Consider the following 21,424-nt stretch of genomic DNA (forward strand, 5'->3'; position numbering starts at 1 on the left):
TTTTATATTTTGTGATTTTTTTCCTAGCTCTTGCTTGGTTTTAAAGTCTTTACTTAACCATAGATTTGACAAGTATACTATTCTGTGTTCGCCTAATTTGTTTATAGTTTCCTTCTTTATATTCAGGTCATTCACTAATTCTGAGTTTATCTTGGTGTAGGGTGTGAGATGTTGATCCAAACCTAATTTCTCCCATACTGTCTTCCAATTTATCCAGTAGTTTTAATCAAATAGTGGGTTTTGGTCCCCAAAACTTGTATCTTTTGGCTTATCATACACCATCTTGCTGATGTCCTTTACCCCTAGTTTATTCTACTGATCCTCTTTTCTGTCTTAGACAGTACCAAATTATTTTGATGACCACTGCTTTATATTATATTTTGAGATCTGGGACTACAAGTCCTCCTTCCTTTGTACTTTTTTTTCATGATTGCCCTGGATATCCTTGATTTTTTGTTCTTCCAAATAAACTTGGTTATGTTTTTTTCTAATTCAGTAAAAAAGTTTTTTGGTAGTTCTATGGGTATGGCACTAATTAAATAAATTAATTTGGGCACGATTGTCATTTTTATTATGTTAGCTTGTACTACACATGAGCAATCAATGTTTCTCCAATTGTTAAGATCAAGTTTTAATTGTGGGGAGAGTGTTTTGTAGTTGTGTTCAAATAATTCTTGTCTTTGTCTCAGCGGATAGATTCCTAAGTATTTTATATTGCCTAGGGTGATTTTAAATGGAAATTCTCTTTCTAATTCTTGCTGCTAAAATGGGTTGGAGATATATAGAAATGCTGATGACTTAGGTGGGTTATTTTGTATCCTTTGACTTTGCTAAAGATGTTGGTTATTTCAACTAGTTTTTTGGTTGATTCTCTAGGATTCTGTAAGTAGACCATCATATCATCCGCAAAGAGTGATAGCTTGGTCTTCTCATTGCCTATTTTAATACCTTCAATTTCTTTTTCTTCTCTAATTGCTACTGCTAGTGTTTCTAGTACCATGTTAAATAATAGAGGTGATAATGGGCATCCTTGCTTCACTACTGATCTTATTGAGAAAGCTTCTAGTTTATCCCCATTGCAGATGATGTTTGCTTATGTTTTTAGATACATACTGTTTATTATTTTTAGGAAAGGCCCTTCTATTCCTATACTTTCTAGTGCTTTCAATACGAATGGGTGTTATATCTTATCAAAGGCTTTTTCTGCATCTATTGAGATAATCATGTGATTTTTGTCAGTTTGCTTGTTAATATGGTCGATTATGTGGATGGTTTTCCTGATATTGAACCATCCTTGCATTCCTGGAATGAATCCTACCTGATCGTAGTGGATAACCCTTGTGATGACTTGCTGGAGTCTTTTTGCTAGTATCCTATTTAATATTTTTGCATCTATATTCATTAGAGAGATTGCTGTATAGTTTTCTTTCTCTGTTTTTGACCTACCTAGTTTTGGGATCAGTACAATATTTGTGTCATAAAATGAATTTGGTAGGACTCCTTCTTTGCTCATTCTGTCAAATATTTTGTCTACTATTAGGATTAGTTGTTCTTTGAATGTTTGATAAAATTTATTTGTGAATCCATCTGGACCTGGGGATTTTTTCTAGTGAGTTCTTTGATGGCTTGTTCAATTTCTTTTTCTGATATGGAGTTGTTTAGGTAATCTATTATTTCATCTGTTAGTCTAGGCAATTTATATTTTTGTAAGTATTCATCCATATTACCTAGATTGCCATTTTTTTGCCATATAATTGGACATAATAGTTTTTAAGGATTGTCTTAATTTCCTCTTCATGAGAGGTGAGGTCTCCCTTTTCATCTTGGATACTGTCAATTGGGTTTTCTTCTTTACTTTTTTAATTAGACTGAACAGTAATTTGTCTATTTTATTTGTTTTTTCTTCTAGTCTTCTTTATTAAATCAATAGTTCTTTGAATTTCAATTTTATTAATTTTTCCTTTGATTTTTAAGATCTGAAATTTAGTCTTCATCTGAGGATTTTTAATTTGTTCACTTTATAGTTTTTTTTCTTAATTTGAATGCCCAATTCATTGACCTCTGCCCTCCTTAATTTGTTAATATATGAACTCAAGAATATAAATTTCCCCCTGAGTACTGCTTTGGCTGAATCTCATAGGTTTTGAAAGGATGTCTCATCATTGTCATTTTATTCAATGAAATTATTTATTGTTTCTATTACTTGTTCTTTGACTAACTGGTTTTGGAGAATTGTATTGTTTAATTTCCAATTAATTTTATGTACCCTTAATAATTATTATTTTCATTTCATTGTGATCTAAGAAAGTTGCATTTATCATTTACGCTCCTTTGTACTTGTTTGCAATATTTTTATGCCCTAATACACGATGTATTACACCAATTTTTGCGAATGTACCATGTGCTGCTGAAAAGAAGGCATATTCCTTTTTGTCCCTATTTATTTTTCTCCACATATCTACTAACTCTAATTTTTCTAAGATTCCATTCACTTCTCTTACCTCTTTCTTATTTATTTTTTGGTTTGTTTTATCTAGTTCTGACAGAGGAAGGTTCAGGTCTCCCACTAGTATAGTTTTTCTATCTATTTTATCCTTGAGCTCCACTAGTTTCTCCTTTAGAAAATTGAATGGAACACTTCTGGTCAAGATGGCAGCTTAGAGAAAGCTGAAGTTCAGAGCTTGAGAAACCCTTCCTTACCAATCTCAAACTGAATGATCCTAGGGCACCGAAATTCAAAACAAACAACAGAATAGACCCTGGGAACACTCCTCCTGGACCTGGATCAAAAGGTACGACCCCCTGAAAGTCAGAACCCGAGATCACTTGGATCTAAGGGGTAGGCAAAAGGAAGGTACCAGGACCCATCTCCCGCAAACCAGAGCTCTGAGTCCGAGGCAGCAGAGGGAACCTCAGGGCAGGCAAAAGGGCCTCGGGAGCCAGCTATTCTGAAGGCCACACCCTGAAAACAACCTGACCCAGTCAAGGGAGCACCCAGACAGCAGGGAAACAGAGAGAGACAGGAGGAGCCTATAGCCCCCTGACCAGATCCTTCCATCTGAGTCTCACCAAAGGTCCCTGCCTCAGGGCTTACTCAGTCTGAAGTTAATCCTATCACCAGCCCTTGGAGCTCCAGGAAGCCACAGACCCTCCCCCACAGAGTGCAGGCTCCTCTGGCCAGCAAAGGCATTGAAATACATCTGAGAGTGTCAAGCCAGGTGCAGAGCATAGAAGTAAGGCAAAAGAGAAGCATCAGGAGGGAACTGAGGAGGGTAGTAACACCAAAACACTGAAACACCAGCAATTCTGGGCTTCATGGGGAAGACAGACAATTTGCCTGGGACTAAAGCCACTGAACACCAGACAGAAAACAGAAGAGCCAGCCCCCCTCACTCAGATAGAGATGGCAAACAGCACAGAAGAAAAAAAGCCTCAAAACAACAGGAAAAACAAGAAGGGGGCAACTTTGGACACATTTTAAGGAGCAAAAATACAAAATACAGAAGCGATAGAAGAGGAAACACAAGCAAATGCGCCGAAACCTTCCAAAGGAAATGGAAACTCTCCACAAACTTTTGAAGAATTTAAATCGAAAATGATCAAAAAGATGGAAGCCTTCTGGCAGGAAAAGTGTGAATCAATGCAAAAGAATTTCACACAACTACAAAAACGGTTTGACCAAACTGAAAAGGAAAACCAGGCTATAAAGGTCAGAATCAGGCAACTGGAAAACAACGATCATGTAAAAGAGCAAGAATTAATAAAGCAAAGCCAAAAGATCAAGAAACTAGAAGAGACCTAATATATCTCACTGACAAGGTGACAGACTTGGAAAATAGAGGAAGAAGAGATAATTTAAGAATAATTGGACTACCAGAAAATCCAGAAATAAACAGCAAACTCAACATCATAATACAAGATCTAATCAAAGAAAATTGCCCAGAGATTCTAGAACAAGGGGGCAATACAGCCACTGAAAGAGCTCACAGAACACCCTCTACACTAAATCCCCAAAAGACAACTCCCAGGAATGTAATTGTCAAATTCTAAAGCTTTCAAGCAAAAGAAAAAAATCCTACAAGAAGCCAGAAAAAGACAATTTAGATATAAAGGAATGCTAATCAGGGTCACAAAGCCCTTGCAAGTTCCACTCTGAATGATCGTAAGGCATGGAACATGATTTTCAGAAAGGCAAGAGAGCTGGGTCTTCAACCAAGAATCAGCTATCCAGCAAAACTGACTATATACTTCCAAGGGAAAGTATGGGCATTCAACAAAATAGAAGATTTCCAAGTTTTTGCAAAGAAAAGACAAGAGCTCTGTGAAAAGTTCAATATCGAAAAACAAAGAGCATGGAATACCTTAAAAGGTAAATATGATGGAAAGGGGAAAGGAGAATATTGTTATCTCTTCATTTATTAAAACTCTCTTCTATAAGCACTACATTTATATCAATCTATATATATTAATATATGGAAAATGTAATGTGTAAATAGGGGGGAAAGAAAAATCAAATAGAATAATCTTTCTCACACAAAGATTCACACGGGAAGGGGAGGGGAAGAAAACTCCTATAAGAAGGAGAGGAAGAGAGTTTTTACTTAAACCTTACTCTCAAGGAAATCAACTCTGAGAGGGAAGAACATCCAGATCCATTGGGATCGTGAATTCTATCTTACCCAACAAGGGTATGGAGAAAGGAAAACCAAGGAGGGTACAGAGGGAGGGAAAACAAAAGGGAAGGGAAGGAGAAGGGGGAGGGGGAGGGAACAAAAAGGGAAGGACTAAAAAGGGAAGCATATCAAGGGAGGGGATTAGGGGGACTGATTTAAAGTAAATCACTGGATTAAAAGGTTAGAGCTAAAGAAAAAAAGGTTAGAATTAGGGAACGATATCAAAATGCCAGAGAATTCACAAGTCACAATCATAACGTTGAACGTGAATGGGATGAACTCACCCATAAAATGTAGATGAATAGCAGAATGGATTAGAATCCAAAACCCTACCATATGTTGTCTTCAAGAAACACACATGAGGCAGGTAGACACCCACAAGGTCATAATTAAAGGATGGAGTAAGACCTTCTGGGCCTCAACTGAAAGAAGGCAGGAGTTGCAATCATGATATCTGACAAAGCCAAAGCAAAAATAGACCTGATTAAAAGGGATAGGGAAGGTAAATATATTCTGTTAAAAGGGACTTTAGATAATGAGGAAATATCACTAATCAACATGTATGCACCAAATAATATAGCACCCAAATTTCTAATGGAGAAACTAGGAGAATTGAAGGAAGAAATAGACAGTAAAACCATATTAGTGGGAGACTGAAACCAACCATTATCAAATTTAGATAAATCAAATCAAAAAATAAATAAGAAAGAGGTAAAAGAAGTGAATGAAATCTTAGAAAAATTAGAGTTAATAGACATATGGAGAAAAATAAATAGGAACAAAAAGGAATACACCTTCTTTTCAGCACCACACGGCACATTCACAAAGATTGACCATACACTAGGTCACAGAAACATGGCACTCAAATGCAGAAAAGCAGAAATAATAAATGCAGCCTTTTCAGATCACAAGGCAATAAAAATAATGATCAGTAAGGGTATATGGAAAACCAAATCAAAAATTAATTGGAAATTAAATAATATGATACTCCAAAATTGTTTAGTTAGAGAAGAAATCACAGAAACAATTAATAATTTCATCAAGGAAAATGACAATGGCGAGACATCCTTTCAAACCTTTTGGGATGCAGCCAAAGCAGTAATCAGAGGTAAATTCATATCCCTGAGTGCATATATTAACAAACTAGGGAGAGCAGAAATCAATCAATTGGAAATGCAAATTAAAAAACTCAAAAGAGATCAAATTAAAACCCCCCAGCAGAAAACCAAACTAGAAATCCTAAAATTTAAGGGAGAAATTAATAAAATAGAAAGTGATAGAACTACTGATTTAATAAATAAGACTAGAAGCTGGTACTTTGAAAAAACAAACAAAATAGACAAAGTACTGGTCAATCTAATTTAAAAAATGAAAGAAGAAAAGCAAATTAAAAGTATCAAAAATGAAAAGGGGGACATCACCTCCAATGAAGAGGAAATCAAGGCAATCATTAAAAATTACTTTGCCCAATTATATGGCAATAAATACAGCAATCTAGGCGATATGGATGAATATATACAAAAATACAAACTGCCTAGACTAACAGAAGAAGAAATAGAATTCTTAAATAATCCCATATCAGAAAATGAAATCCAACAGGCCATCAAAGAATTCCCTAAGAAAAAATCCCCAGGGCCTGAAGGATTCACAAGTGAATTCTATCAAACATTCAGAGAACAGTTAATCCCAATACTATACAAACTATTTGACATAATAGAAAATTGGATGCTATTCCATTTGGTGCATACATATTGAGTTCTGTTGTTTCCTCATTGTCTATACTGCCTTTTATCTGGATGTAATTACCTTCACTACCTCTTTTAACTAGATTTATTTTTACTTTGGCTTTGTCAGATATCATGATTGTGACTGCTGCCTTCTTTTTATCAGTTGATGCCCAGTAGATTTGGTTCCATCCTCTTACTTTTACCCTTTGCGTATCTACCTTCCTCATATGTGTTTCTTGTAGACAGCACATGGTAGGTTTTTGTATTCTAATCCACTCTGCTATTCTATCCATTCGGCATTTTATGGGTGAATTCATTCCATTCACATTTAGAGTTATGATTACCAGCTGTGTATTTCCCAGCATTTTGATTTCTACTCCTAGTCCTGCATATTCTTCTTTAGCTATTTCCTTCTACACCAATATTTCTTTTTAATCAGACCCCCTAGTTCCCACAATTATTTTACTTCCCTTTCTAACCCCCTCCCTTCTTATTCCACCCCTTATTTTCTTTACAGTTTTTTTAACACTATCCCCACCCTCCTCCTCCCTTATACTCCTTTCCTCCTCACCAGTCCTTTTGTTACCCTTCTACTCCCCTATAGGGTGAGAATCTATTCTCTGCCCCAATGGATTAGATTGTTTTTCCCTCTTTGGGTCAATTTCAATGCATGTAAGAGTTGAGTATTCCCTGTCTCAGATCTCTTTACCCTTCCAGTGTATTGCTGTTCCTCCCCCCTCCCGCCATGAGCTTCTTTGTGACATATAATTTTAACCTCTTTTGTTTATTTTCCCATTTCTTTTAGTATTAACCTCTTTTTTGCTCTAGTTACACACACACACATACACACACATATATGTATTTATGCATACATATATCTATATACCTATTTATGTCTTGTTAGCACTCTAGGTGGGGGGAGGGGTCCTGGGACCTTTCTTCTGTCTTTCCCTTAAACCCAAAATTTTTCTGCATTTCTTAAAGTATACCATCATATCATCTGCAGAGTGATGGTTTAGTTTCCTCACTATCTCCTTTAATCCTTTCAATTTATTTTTTCCCTCTAATTGCTATCACTAATGTTTCTAGAACAACAATAATAATAAAGGTGATAATGGGCATCCTTGCTTCACTATGTTAAGGGTAAATTTAGGGTTGAGACTGAATATAAATTTGGTTGGTTGCCAGGGATTTAATTTCTAAATCCCAATGAATCTGCACAGGAACAGTTGGTTTAAGTAAGCCTACATCAGAAGAAGATGTGGACCAAAGAGACTCCAGTATATCTGTAGGTATTTCAAAGGTGGGAGGCTCTTTTGCCTCCTGGCTCTCTGAGAGAAGTACATATGGAGCCATCTGGGTTGCAAATTATTGTGGCCTGTAGTTTGCATAGTAATTCCCTCCCAAGCAAGTTTGTGGGGGATCCAGGCATTAAAAGAAAAGAATGTTCAACAGTTAGGGGTCCCACATATACTATGTGAGGAGAGAGTTTTGGGACCTTTTAAGATGTTCCTGATACACCTACTACATTTAGAGAGCCAATAGAGTCACATTTTTCATATGGTTTGCTTACCAAAACTGAACTAGATGCCCCAGTGTCCAAAAGACAATCATAGTATGAATTTCCCACCTTTAAAGTGACATGAGGTTCCTTACTATGTTTGTGTGTGTGTGTGTGTGTGTGGAATGTATAGGGATTATTGGCATTAAAATATCAGGGTCTGGAAAATCAAAGGTTTCACTCTTTGATTCCAAGGCCCTCAGTTACCCCCCACACACCCCTTCACACCTTCATAAAGATGCTTGGGCAGTTTTTTGGGATCCCCTACATTGATGGGGATTTTTGCCCAGAGTATAGTGTGGACGAGCTCCAATTTTTTATATATTGAGTATTATCATTTGCCTCATTTGGAGCACTGTCATTATTTTGATTGGCATTATGATTCCTATAATTATTATTTCTAATGTTGTTATTATTTCTTTTTTCCTGTAGCCACCTCCTACAAACCATCATTGCGCTCTCTTTCCATAGTAAAGGCATGTTAATGATTTATCTGTGGATTCCTGCAAAGTGGCTATGGTCTCTCCCTTATTTTTTAGTTGTCCTTGTAACCTTTCAATTTCTTTCTTTTAAGTCTTCCAAAAATTATTTTGATAACCACTGCTTTATAGTATAGTTTGAGATCTGGGACTGCAAGTCCTCCTTCCTTTGCATTTTTTTTCATGATTTCCCTGGATATCCTTGATCTTTTGTTCTTCCAAATGAACTTAGTTATGGTTTTTTCTAATACAGTAAAGAAGTTTTTTGGTAGTTCAATGGGTATGGCACTAAATAAGTAAATTAATTTGGGTAGGATTGTCATTTTTATTATGTTAGCTCATCCTACCCATGAGCAATCAATGTTTTTCCAATTGTTTAGATCTAGTTTTAGCTGTGTGGAAAGTGTTTTATAGTTGTGTTCATATAGTTCCTGTGTTTGTTTTGGCAGATAGATACCTAAGTATTTTATATTGTCTAGGGTGATTTTAAATGGAATTTCTCTCTCTATTTCTTGCTGCTGAGATATGTTGGAAATATATAGAAAAACTAATGACTTATGCGGGTTTATTTTGTATTCTGCAACTTTGCTGAAGTGGTTGATTATTTCGAGTAACTTTTTGGTTGATTCTCTAGGATTCCTTAAGTAAACCATCATATCGTCTGCAAAGAGTGATAGCTTGGTCTCCTCATTGCCAATTTTAATACCTTCAATTTCTTTTTCTTCTCTAATTGCTACTGCTAGTGCTTTTAAGAGTTACCAAGGACCTCTTTTCTTATAGGGATACATATCATTTTAACTTATTGAGTCTCTTAAAAATTTTTTTGTTTGTTTTTCTTTTTCCCCCTCTTTTTTAATTACCTTTTGATGATTCTCTTGAGTTCTGTGCTTGGACATCAAATTTTCTGTTCAGATCTGGTCTTTTCTTTACGAATTCTTGGAATTCTTCTATTTTGTTGAATGATCATACTTTCCCCTGTAAGAATATAATCAGTTTTGCTGGGTAGTTGATTCTTGGTTGTAGACCTAGTTCCCTTGCTTTCCACAATATCATATTCCATGCCTTTCTTTTTTTCAGCCAGATCCTGAATTATCCTCACTGTGGTTCCTTGGTATCTGAATGACTTCTTCTTGGTAGCTTGTAATAGCTTTTCTTTGGTCCGATAGTCCTTGAATTTGGCTATAACATTCCTCGGTGTTGTCAGTTGGGGATTAAGTACAGGAGGTGATCTGTGGATTCTATCAAACTCCACTTTTCCCTCTTGTTAAAGGATTTCGGGGCAGTTTTCTTTAATAATTTCCTGTAATATAATGTCCAGGCTTTTTCTTTTGTCATGGTCTTCTGGTAGGCCAATAATTCTTAAATTGTCTCTCCTTGAACGATTTTCTAAATCCTCTGTTTTGTGAATGAGATGCTTCATATTTTCCTCAATTTTTTCATTCTTTTGGTTTTGTTTTATAGAGTCCTGCTGCCTTGTGAAGTCGCTCAATTCTAATTGTTGTATTCTGGTTCTTAAAGACTGGATTTCATCCTTAGTTTTTTGGTCGTCCTTTTCCTTTTGGTCTGATTTTCTTTGGAGGTCATCTTTCATCTTCTTCACCTCATCTTTCATCTGCTTTGCCTCATCTTTCATCTCCTTTGCCTCATTTTCCAGCTGGTTGATTTTGGCTTTCAAGACACTATTTTCTGTTTCTAGATGACTTATCTTAGTTTTTAAGTTCTTTTCCCAATTGTCTTCAGCCTCTCTTAATTGTGTTTTGAATTGCATTTTGAGTTCTTCCAAAGCCTGTATCCAATTCGCTGGGATTTCTGATTTTTCCTTTGCTTATCCCTCCCCCTCTGTTTCATTTGCTCTTTGCTCATTACCTGTGCAGAAGCTGTCTATTGTAATTTCTTTCTTCTTTTTCTGTTGTTTGCTCGAGTTTACCCCTTCTTTGCTCCCCATATTTGGCTGTGCTCTTGCTCCTCTCATTTTGTTTTGGTTTTGGGGCTGTCAGTCTCCCCTCTTGGAGCTTTGTCAGATCTCTTGGTACAGTCTCTAGGGGAGGAATGTTAGCTTCCCTGTCCTCTGGAGGCTTTTGCTTGTATTGAATTCAATTGGGTTGGGCTGTATGTGGTATGAAGCTCTGAGGCTCTGAAGACTCCTGGAAGGCTGGACCACCCAGGCTCTCTCCAGTTCTCTCTAGCTGCTTCTCCGCCTTTACCCACCTCCCTAAACTCTAAGGAGTTCTGATTGAATTGGGTTCAGCTGGATTGATCTGGTTGTGCCCCGAGGCAAAGGTGAGGCTGGAGCCTGATGGAGGGACCCAGACACAGCCCATCTCTCCCTGCCTTCCTCCCTGCTGTCTAAGTTGGATGCTCCGAGCCCGGCGCCCCGCTGCTCACAAGGTAGACCCTACAAGCCAGCACCTTTGCCCGCTCAGAGGTTCCTGCTGTTGCCATGGGCTCAGCGCTCTGGGTTGTGGGGGAGGGGTCCTGGGACCTACCCTCTGCCTTCTCCTTATCCCTGAGTATTCTCGAATTATTGCTTTTGGGGGGCGTACCTTTTGATTTGAGTACAGAAGGAGGGTTCCCCGCTTCTGTCCTGTTGTTCAGCTTGGGTTTCGGTGCCCTAGGAGCATTCAGTCTGTATTGGTAAGGAAGGATCTTCCACGAGGTCTGAACTTTTGCTGCTTGCTAAGCCACCATCTTGACTCTGCCCCCTCCTTTTACAATTTATTGAACTGAGGATCAGGGGCCTTGCCCTCTCCCCACAAAAAAAGTAAATGGCAAAGACATGTTTTCAGCATAAGTCCTCTGACTGCTGAATTCTTTTCACTATATCATATTGCCACTGAAATCATCTCGTTCAGACCTATCATTTTCAGAGGAAGAGAAGAGAAATCTAGAAATATTAAATGACTGGCCCAAGGTCACACACAAGAGAGTAAGTAGCTGCTCTATGATTTGAATCCTCATCTTCAGATTCCAGATCTCTCTACCAAACAACTTGCAGCTGTGACAGTCTAAGGTTGGAGGGAAAAAAAGCACCGTGATAAAAGCCAAATAATTGAACAGAGTAGAGCTTTTGACTAAGTAAATTTCTACCTTTTGCCAACAGTAAATAATAGGAATTCTACCACCTCCCTCCCCACACCATGTTCTTGTCCAGAGGATACACATTCAAAGCTGCCTGGCTCCAAGGTGAAATGAAGACATTAAGCTGGAGCTAAGCTCCAGCTCACCCTGGCTGAGGGCCAAGCCTAACACCAGCTCTGTAGAGGCAACATTGAGTTGACAAGTCCCCAAGGGGCGGTACTTGTCTTTATGACATTTCTCAGTGTTTATATGGAGCCCCAATGATGATGAGACTTAATCACGATAACCTCACGCACTTTGAGGATTTTTGTCTACTTTAGGTCTTTCCCTCCTTCTGGTCACTAGCCAGTCCTTATTCTTTACCTTTTTCCTACAACTTTCTCATTTGTGGATCCAGTCTTCAGGGTCTCATCAATTAGCCTGGACTGAGGAATCAGGGTAAGTAATTTTCTGTACTGACTATATTTTCCCAAGAGAATAGGGATTAGTTATGACTTTGGTCTTTGGATAGCCTGTCCAGTGAAAGGTCTTCTTGGCAAGCCTATTGGTGACTATAGTTTTAAGTACTAAATTATTATCATCATTATTTTTAATTAGCTTTTACAAATGGGTATCTCCTTCAACCATAAAGCAAAAATGGAAATACAAACATTTCTCTCATCATTCTCTATCCCACACCATAGAGTCACACTATATCCTACACTACTTTAGTCCCTGAAGAAATTAGGTTCAGATTTATAATGGTATCTACATGAAATTGATCCCATCAAATTAATTTCTTTTTTTAATTGACATTCTTTTTTTTTAATTTGGTCAATTTCAAACATCATTCCTTGGTTACAAAAATCATTTTCTATCCCTCCCTCCCCTCCCATAGCTGACACATAATTCCACTGGGTATTGCATGTGTCCTTGATCAGAACCCATTTCCATGTTGTTGGTATTTGCACTAGGATGTTCATTTAGAGTCTATATTCCCAATCATATCCAGGTGAGTGAGAGAAAGACTGCGGGGTGGGTAGGGCCGGGAGCCAGAGCCCAAACAAACAGGGCCAGGAGCTCGGGCACCAGGTGAGAGGCCAGGAGCAGAAGCAGGAGCCAGAGAGGGCCGCAGGCAGGAGCTGATCAAGATGGTTTTCTAAAAAGCATCTTGGAGAAACATGGCTTAAAAAAATAATTACCTAGGCTAAAAAATTTGAGAAGTTCTCATCCAATCTAGTGGTCACCAACTATAACAGTTAACATTTAGGGGAGACTGAGGCAGGTAGAAATTAGTTTCTTTCTGCAAGGAGTATTATATTTTTAGAGGTTTTTTAAAGTTAAGGATTAAAGAGAATACAGGATAAGAAAAAATGTGCCTAGGCCGGAGAGGCCTAGACAAGACCTCACCTATATTATGGAAAGAGCCACGTCTGCCCCAAAAGCTTTTGCAATCAGGTTAAATACCTTCTCGATCTTGGCCCAGGTGAGATTACAAAGCATTCTGGGGAAGTGGAAAAAGGAATTGTGGGGATTGTAGTCCTGTATTCAAAGCTGGGATCCTTGGTCTTGTCATAGACTGTTTTCCTGAGGTCACTTACCACAAGTCTATTCCATTGATTCTCCTTTCTGTCTCTTAGCCAGACCAAATTGTTTTGATGACCACTGCTTTATATTATAGTTTGAGATTTGGGACTGCAAGGCTACCTTCCTTTGTATTTTTTTTTCATTATTTCCCTGGGTATCCTTGATCTTTTGTTCTTCAAATTGAACTTTGATATGGTTTTTTTCTAATTCAGTAAAAAAGTTTTTTGGAAATTCTTTGGTATGGCACTAAATAAATAGATAATTGGGTAGGATAGTCATTTTTAGTAGTAGTAATAGTAGTAGTAGTCTCTCGTTAACCGAGGATGACAATTGTCTTTGTGTGTTTTCATCTATAGTATATAGATGAGTGTGCACAAAGACACTTGTGCATAAAGGAGATTTAAGTGGAAAAGTCATTGCACAGAGACAGTCCCACTCTCTCGGCATTGGATGCCTGGGTCCAGTGGCACAAAAAATCATTACACCTGGAGACTTCCTCAGCTGCATTGGATGGCCATGTTGTCCTTTGTGCTCCAACACGCCCTAAGCACTCCACAGTGCTTTGCTGTGTCACCATCTCAGCCGTTGAACCTTCTTATTGGTTTCTTCCATCTGTTCAGCCGAAGTACTCAGGAGAAAATGTATATCCCTGAGTACCTATACCAAAAAAATGGAGAGGGAGGAGATCAATGATTGGTCTGGCAAGTTAAAAAATAAAAAGAACAAATTAAAAATCCCTAGATATAAGCTAAATTGGAAATACTAAAAATTAAAGGAAAATTTAATAAAATTGAAAGTAAAAGAGTTATTGAACTAATAAATAAGACAAGGAGCTGGTACTTTGAAAAAAAACAAATAAAATAAAGTACTAATTAATATAATTTTAAAAAGAAAGAAGAGTATCAAAGATGAAAAGGATGATCTCACCTCTAATGAAGAAGAAATTAAGGTAATTATTAAGGACTGCTTTGCTCAATTACATGGCAATAAATATTACAAATTAGATTAAATGAATGAATATTTACAAAACCATAAATTGCCTAGATTAACAAAATAAGAAATAGAATACTTAAATAATCCCATCTCAGGAAAAGAAATTAAGCAAATCATCAAGAAAAAGAAACTCAATTTAAAATCTCTCTAGACAATATAAAATATGTACGAATCTATCTTCTAAGACAAAGACAGGAATTATGTGAATATAACTGCAAAATACTTTTTACACAATTAAAACTAGATGTAAACAATTGGAAAAATATTAATTGCTCCTGGGAAGGATGAGCTAATATAATAAAAAATGACAATCCTACCCAAATTAACCTACTTATTCAGTGCCATGCCTATCAAACTACCAAAAAATTTTTTTCGAGAATTAGAAAAAATATAACAAAGTTCATCTGGAAGAACAAAAGATCAAGAATATCAAGGGAGATAATGAAAAAAATAATTGTGAAGGATGTGGACCTAGCAGTACCAGATCTACAAATCAGTCATCGTCAAGACAATATGGTACTGGCTAAGATACAGAAGAGTGGATCAATGAAATAGATTAGTAGTAAATTACCTCAGGTAGTGTTCAATAAACCCAAAGACCCTGGCTTTTGAGATAAGAACTCACTATTTGACAGAAACTGCTGGGAAAATTGGAAAATAATATGGGAAAATTAGATTTAAGTCAACATCTTACAACCTATACCAAGAAAAATTTAAAAAGGGTAAATAATTTAAATATAAAGAGTGAAATCATAAATAAATTATGTGAACATAGAATAGCATACCTGTCAGATCTGTGAGAAAGGAAGGAATTTAAGACCAGGCAAGAGACAGAGAATATTGAAAAATATAAAATAAATAAATGACTTTGATTTTATCAAATTAAAAAGAGTTTGTACAAACAAAATCAATGCAACCAAAATCAGAAGGAAAGCAAGAAAGTGGGAGAATATTTTTATAACAAAACTCTCAAAGGTTTAATTTCTCAAATTAATAAGGAACTAAGTCAAATTTCCAAAAAAAAAAACAAGCCATTTGCTAATCAACAAATGGTCAAGGGACATGAATAGGCAGTTTTCATAGGATGAAATCAAAACTATCAATAAGTACATGAAAATCTATTCTAAATCCCTCTTGGTTAGAGAAATGCAAATTAAAACAACTTTTAGGTACTACATTTTACACCTATCAGGCTGGCAAATATGGCAGCAAAGGAAATTGATAAATGTTGGAGAGGATGTGGCAAAATTGGGGCACTAATATACTGCTGATGGAGTTGTGAATTGGTCCAACCATTCTGGAGGGCAATTTGGAATTATGCTCAAAGGGCTTTAAAAGAATGCCTACCTTTTGATCCAGTCAGAGCACTGTTGGGTTTGTACACCAAGGAGATAATAAGGGGAAAGATCTATACAAAAATATTTATAGCCTTGTTCTTTATGGTAGAAAAAAAATTGGAAAATGAGGAGGTGTCCATCAATTGGGGAATGACTCAATAAATTATGGCATATGTTGGTAATGGTATATTATTGTGCTGTGTAACAGTTAAAATAGTTGGAGACCATAAGCTATTATATTTAAAAGAGAGGATGCAATAAATTGTTATATTTAAAATAGTTATGGTCATAAACTGTGGTAGATAAAATAGTGTAAGTTAGATATGAGTGGGTGAGTAAATTTGTGACCACAGAAAATATGTTTTCACTACAGTGTCTTGTTTCAAATCAAATATGGTGGTCACCAGGGAATATATTCCCAATTATGAATATACCCAAGTCAACTGGGTTTTATAGAGATTTTAATTAATAATACAATGAGGAATTAAAGAAAGAGAGAAAGAGTAAGAAAGGAATAAGTATGAAGGGCCTTAAGCCAACATGGCCTAGACCTAAGTCTTAAGAGAGAGAGATCAGTCAGTCAGTCTTTTATCACTCACCACAAGGTCTGTCTAAGCAAGGATTCTAGTGACACAAGGCCAGCTCCATCTCAGCTGACTTCACCAGAGAGAGTTATAGCCAGAGATCCTCCTCAAGCGATCCTCACAAGAGATTCTCCAAAAGGATTTTTCTTCTCAAGAGATTCTGCTTTTTCTTATATAGGGGGTTTTCTCCTATGTCACCTCCCCTAAGTCCTTACATCTACCAATCACTGTAGACGTTTTCTAAAGGACAACCCATTCTAAAAACACTGCTGGGTCGACTTAATCCCTTCAAGAGAAAACCTCTGAATAAGTTTTTAGCTCTTTGCTCCTGGCAAGTTTACAAGTTGCCCGACCTTTATAGGTACCTAGCATACCATTGTTTCAATTCTAAAAACAGGCATGGCTCAAAGAACTCCCTGCCTCATCATAAGCATGGGTCCAAGTACTTTCATTGTTTAGCAAGGAGTTTTCTCCCCAAAGCAGTCTTAAGTACGGGTGGAGTAGAGGTCCTTCCTCCCATTTCTGATCCTGGCAAGTTCTCACAGTCAAAATGGGGAATGTTCCCAGTAGGGAATTGTTCCAATTGAGAATTCCCCGATGGGGAAATTTTTAACATTCACAAGTCTGAGAAATTTCAAGATTTACAGCTGAAAGGAATAAAGGACTGGATAAATTCCATGTGAACTGGAAGACATCCAGGAATTGATGCAGAGTGAAAGGAGCAGAACCAGGAGAACATCATACACAGAGACTGATGCATTGTGGCACAATCAAATGTAATAGACTTTTCTACTAGCAGCAATGCAATGATCCAGGATAATCCACAATTACTTATGAAAAAGAATGCTATTCACATCCAGGGAAAGAATTGTGGAAACTGAAATGCATTAGAATTGACTGATCATGGGCAATAGGGATATGATTAGGATTTTTATGTTAAAGGCTCGTCTACTACATATATGAATAACATGGAAATAGGTTTTGAACAATAATACATGTATAACCCAGTAGAACTGCTTGTTGGTTTTGGGAGGAGGGGAGGAAATAGGGTTGTGGGTGGTAGATTATGGAACCATGGAAATTTTTGCTAAATAAAAAAGGGGGGGGAGAGGAAGAATAGGTGAAAATTACTATGAATTAGATTTAGGTTTGATTTGAGGAAAAATTACCCAGTGACTAGGGATGTCCCAAAATAGAATAGATGAGAGGCAATGGAGAAATCTGGATAGAGAGCTGGTCTAGAAGTCAGGAAGACAAGGGTTCAAATCCTCCCTCTGCCACATGCTGGTTGTGTGATCCTGGATGAGATACTTATTATCTTTATCTCCCAGGTACCATTCCATTTCATTTAAAAAATGATACCCTTTGTCTTAGCATATAATTATATATTTCTTCCTCCAAATATAATATTTAAAAATTAAAAATTAATCATAATAATAATTTAAAAGTGCTATTGACTATATTTTAGAAAGCATTTTTAAAATTGAATTTGCTGTTTTAACTTATATTAATATACTTAATATAGTACAAGTTTTGGATTTCCAGTCAGGAAGACCTGAGTTCAAGTACAGCTTCAGATACTTGATAGCTATGTTTCATTGACAAATCATTTAACCTCTGTCTACCTCTGTTTCCTCAAGTGTAAAATGAGGACAATTCTAGATGTGATGATCAAATAAAATCTATGTTTATAAAGTTCTATAAAAGTGCTAGCTACAATTTTCTTACTCAGCAACCATTTGTGATTTTGTTTCTATCTTTTTACATTTCATATAATTTTAGTTGTTTTCTGGGGAAAAAAAAGAAAAAAACTGTGGTGTCTAGAATACACTCTCTTCCCATTTCTGTCTTTTAGAATCCTTAGCTTTCTTCAGGGCTTAACTCAGGGTACCACATCTGATGAAAGGTCTCTCTTGTTCCCATTAGTTATTAATGTTCCCTTCCTCCTCACATTATCTTGTATTTACTTTTCTGAGTAAATTTTTCTCCTAATAGGATGCTGAAGGAACTAGAAATATTTAGTTTGAAGAGAAGGAAATCCAAATGTGGATAGTTATATTTGAGTATTAGAAGGGCTGTCACAGCTTTTTTAGTGCCATCTGCTCAGGGTGCTGCCTCCTTCTCTTCCTCCTCCTCCTTCTAGGTCTCCTCCTGCTGTTGCTGCTGCTGCTGTCACAGTCGCCACCCTAAGTCACAGTCTGTGCAGCTCCAGCGACTTGGTTCCTGCAGCAGCCACAGGCAACATCATAGAAGCAATACATGCTAGTAGATCATTTGGAAGAGTTATTGATGATCTCATATTTGGAGGTCTTACAACATGGCAGATATTGATAATCAGGAAGTAGCAAGTTAATCTTGGATTTAGCACAAAAGACTGGGGAGAAGTTTGCATGATCATCAAAGAAACTGAACTTGGCCAACAAGATATGGAGGATGTTGAAGAAATGGAAGAAGAAACTGGTGAAGATGCAAATAGCAAAGCTCATCAACTGACTAGTCAGATGATGCAGAATCCTCAAATTCTTGCAGCTCTTCAGGAAAGATAGGATTGTTTAGTGGGAACATCTACTGGATACATTGAGAGCTTGCCAAAAGTAGTTAAGCAACAGGTAAATGCCCTCAAAAACCTTCAGGTGAAATGTGCACAAATATAAGCCAAGTTCTATGAGGAAGTTCATGCTCTTGAAAGAAAGTACACTGTTCTTACCAGCCAGTTTTTGATAAGAGAAGTAAAATCATCAATGCAATTTATGAACCTACAGAGGAAGAATGTGACTGGAAACCTGATGATGATGAAGAAATTTCAGAGGAAATGAAAGAGAAGGCCAAGCTTGAAGAGGAGAAAAAAAGATGAAGAAAAAGAAGACCCTAAAGGAATTCCTGAATTTTGGCTTACTGTTTTTAAAAATGTTGACTTGCTCAGTGATATGGTTCAGGAACATTATGAACCTATTCTAAAGCATTTGAAAGATATTAAAGTGAAGTTCTCAGATGCTGGACACCCTATGAGTTTTATGTTAGAATTTCACTTTGAACCCAAAGAATATTTCACAAATAAGGTGTTGATGAAGACATATCACAAGCGGTCAGAGCCAGATGATTCTGATCCCTTCTCCTTTGATGGACCAGAAATTACGAGTTGCACAGAATGTCAGGTAGACTGGAAAAAAAGGGAAAAATGTTACTTTGAAAACTATTAAGAAGAAAGAGAAACACAAGGGATGTGGGACTGTTCGAACTGTGACCAAAACAGTTTCCAATGATTCTTTTTTCAATTTCTTTTCTCCTCCTGAAGTTCCTGAGAGTGGAGACCTGGATGATGATGCAGAGGCTCTCCTTGCTGCAGTCTTTGAGATCGGTCACTTTTTACGTGAGCTTATCATCCCAAGATCAGTATTATACTTCACAGGGGAATTTATTGAAGATGATGATGATGATTATGATGAAAAAGGTGAAGAGGTTGATGATGAGGAAGGGGAAGAAGAAGCTGATGAGGAAAATGATCCAGAATATGATCTGAAGAAAGATCCAAAATACAAACTGCCTAGACTAACAGAGGAAGAAATAAATTACCTAAACAACCCCATATCAGAAAAAGAAATTGAACAAGCCATCAAAGAACTCACTAAGAAAAAATCCCCAGGTCCAGATGGATTCACAAATGAATCAATCAAACAATCAATCTATCAAACATTCAAAGAACAGCGAATCCCAATATTATACAAACTATTTGACTGAATAAGCAAAGAAGGAGTTCTACCAATTTCATTTTATGACACAAACATGGTACTGATCCCAAAACCAAGCAGATCAAAAATAGAGAAAAAAAACTATAGACCAATCTCCTTAATGAATATAGATGCGAAGAAATATCCAAGTGCAAGCAGCAGTGAGCAGTGTGTGCTATAGCCTTGAGGATTACTGCACTGTCCCAGCCTAAACACAACTAGTAGTTACTTACAGCCTTATGTTTTGTATTTTCTTGGTAAAATCAAGTAAACATTTTTTTTAAAAAAGGAAAAAAGAAAAAATAAATTTTTAAGAACCAGTTCAAACTATAGGTTCATTCTACCTAGCATTTTAATAGTATAATTTCTGCCAGATATGTAGAATGCAGTAAATCCCCTAACACATGTCCATTGCTTTATAGCTTGGTTCTTGTGAAGTCTTTTGTCATGTAGCTATTAGACTGAAGCTGCAAAAATTATCCAAACTATTATTTGAGACTAATATTGGTTCATAAAAAAGAAATCCTTCTGAAGAACCAACCAAAGAATTTTCAGCCCAGTAGTTGAATGGGTTTACGTCTGCTTGCACTAGCTGTGCCTTCATTACTTTGATAGAGAAATGCAGTGACTTATACCAACTAGGAGACAAAGCATTTTGGAAAAGAGACTAGTATATGGTTAAGAATTCATTTCCAGGAAGACCACATGCAATGTTTGTAACTATCTGCATGTTTGTGGATTTTTGTATTTTAATGTGACATAGTGATCTACAAAGAAACTTAGTCATCCTATTAAGGTTATTGTTTACCACTGGGGTGTGAATAAAACCTAGTATTTTCAGAAGTTAGCATCCTCTTATACTTGTGTAACTGTGTCCATTTAAATTGAAAGCATCTTTCCTTTTCTTTCTTTTTTTTTTTAACCCTTACCTTCCGTCTTGGAGTTAATGCTGTGTATTGGCTCCAAGGCAGAAGAGTGGTAAGGGCTAGGCAATGGGTGTCAAGTGACTTGCCTGGGGTCACACAGCTGGGAAGTGTCTGAGGCCAGATTTGAACCTAGGACCTCCCATCTCTAGGCCTAGCTCTCAATCCACTGAGCCACCCAGCTGCACCCATCTTTCCTTTTCTTAATAGTATTGTGGTGCACCTTCACTGAAAATAATCACTTATACCACCTGATATAAGCCCATGTTAAGTTCTTTTCTTGCAAATTTAAAATACATTAACAAGCAAAAATGTTAGTCCTCACAGGATAATGTCTTAGTTTGACAAAATTTTAAATCATCATAACCCTTAAAGATCATTACTGTTCAATTTAAATTTATTGTGATCTTGGGGTTGAAGCTAGGGAGAGAGTTTCTATTCCAATCCTCATTGCTTAATATGTGAGTATATTATTTACTCATACCTCTATCTACCTATATATTTAAATGGGTAGAATTATTTACTTACCTACCTCACAAGAGTGTTGAGGCTTATTAAGTTACATTATATAAAAATTGTTCTTGGTTATTAAAAGGTCAGAAATTTAAACTTTATTGTGTATGTGTTATATTTAGCACTTTGTTTGAACCAGGGTTATGATTTTCAGACTGGAAAACCAATGGCTAGTACCTCTGTCTTAGATTTATACAAAAGACATTCTTGTGGTGGATCTTTGTGGCTCCTGTTAGAATTAGGACTGTGGGCTATATGAAAT

At 36.7% G+C, this 21,424-nt stretch overlaps 1 pseudogene; it reads left to right on the plus strand.

The window, feature by feature from the left end:
- Window positions 1-18,388: 18,388 nt before the first annotated feature.
- On the plus strand, window positions 18,389-20,569 carry LOC130456922 (nucleosome assembly protein 1-like 1; annotated as a pseudogene).
- The last annotated feature ends 855 nt before the right edge of the window (window positions 20,570-21,424 follow it).

Source organism: Monodelphis domestica, chromosome 2 (genome assembly GCF_027887165.1).
Source record: "Monodelphis domestica isolate mMonDom1 chromosome 2, mMonDom1.pri, whole genome shotgun sequence".
Classification (NCBI taxonomy): Eukaryota; Metazoa; Chordata; class Mammalia; order Didelphimorphia; family Didelphidae; genus Monodelphis; species Monodelphis domestica.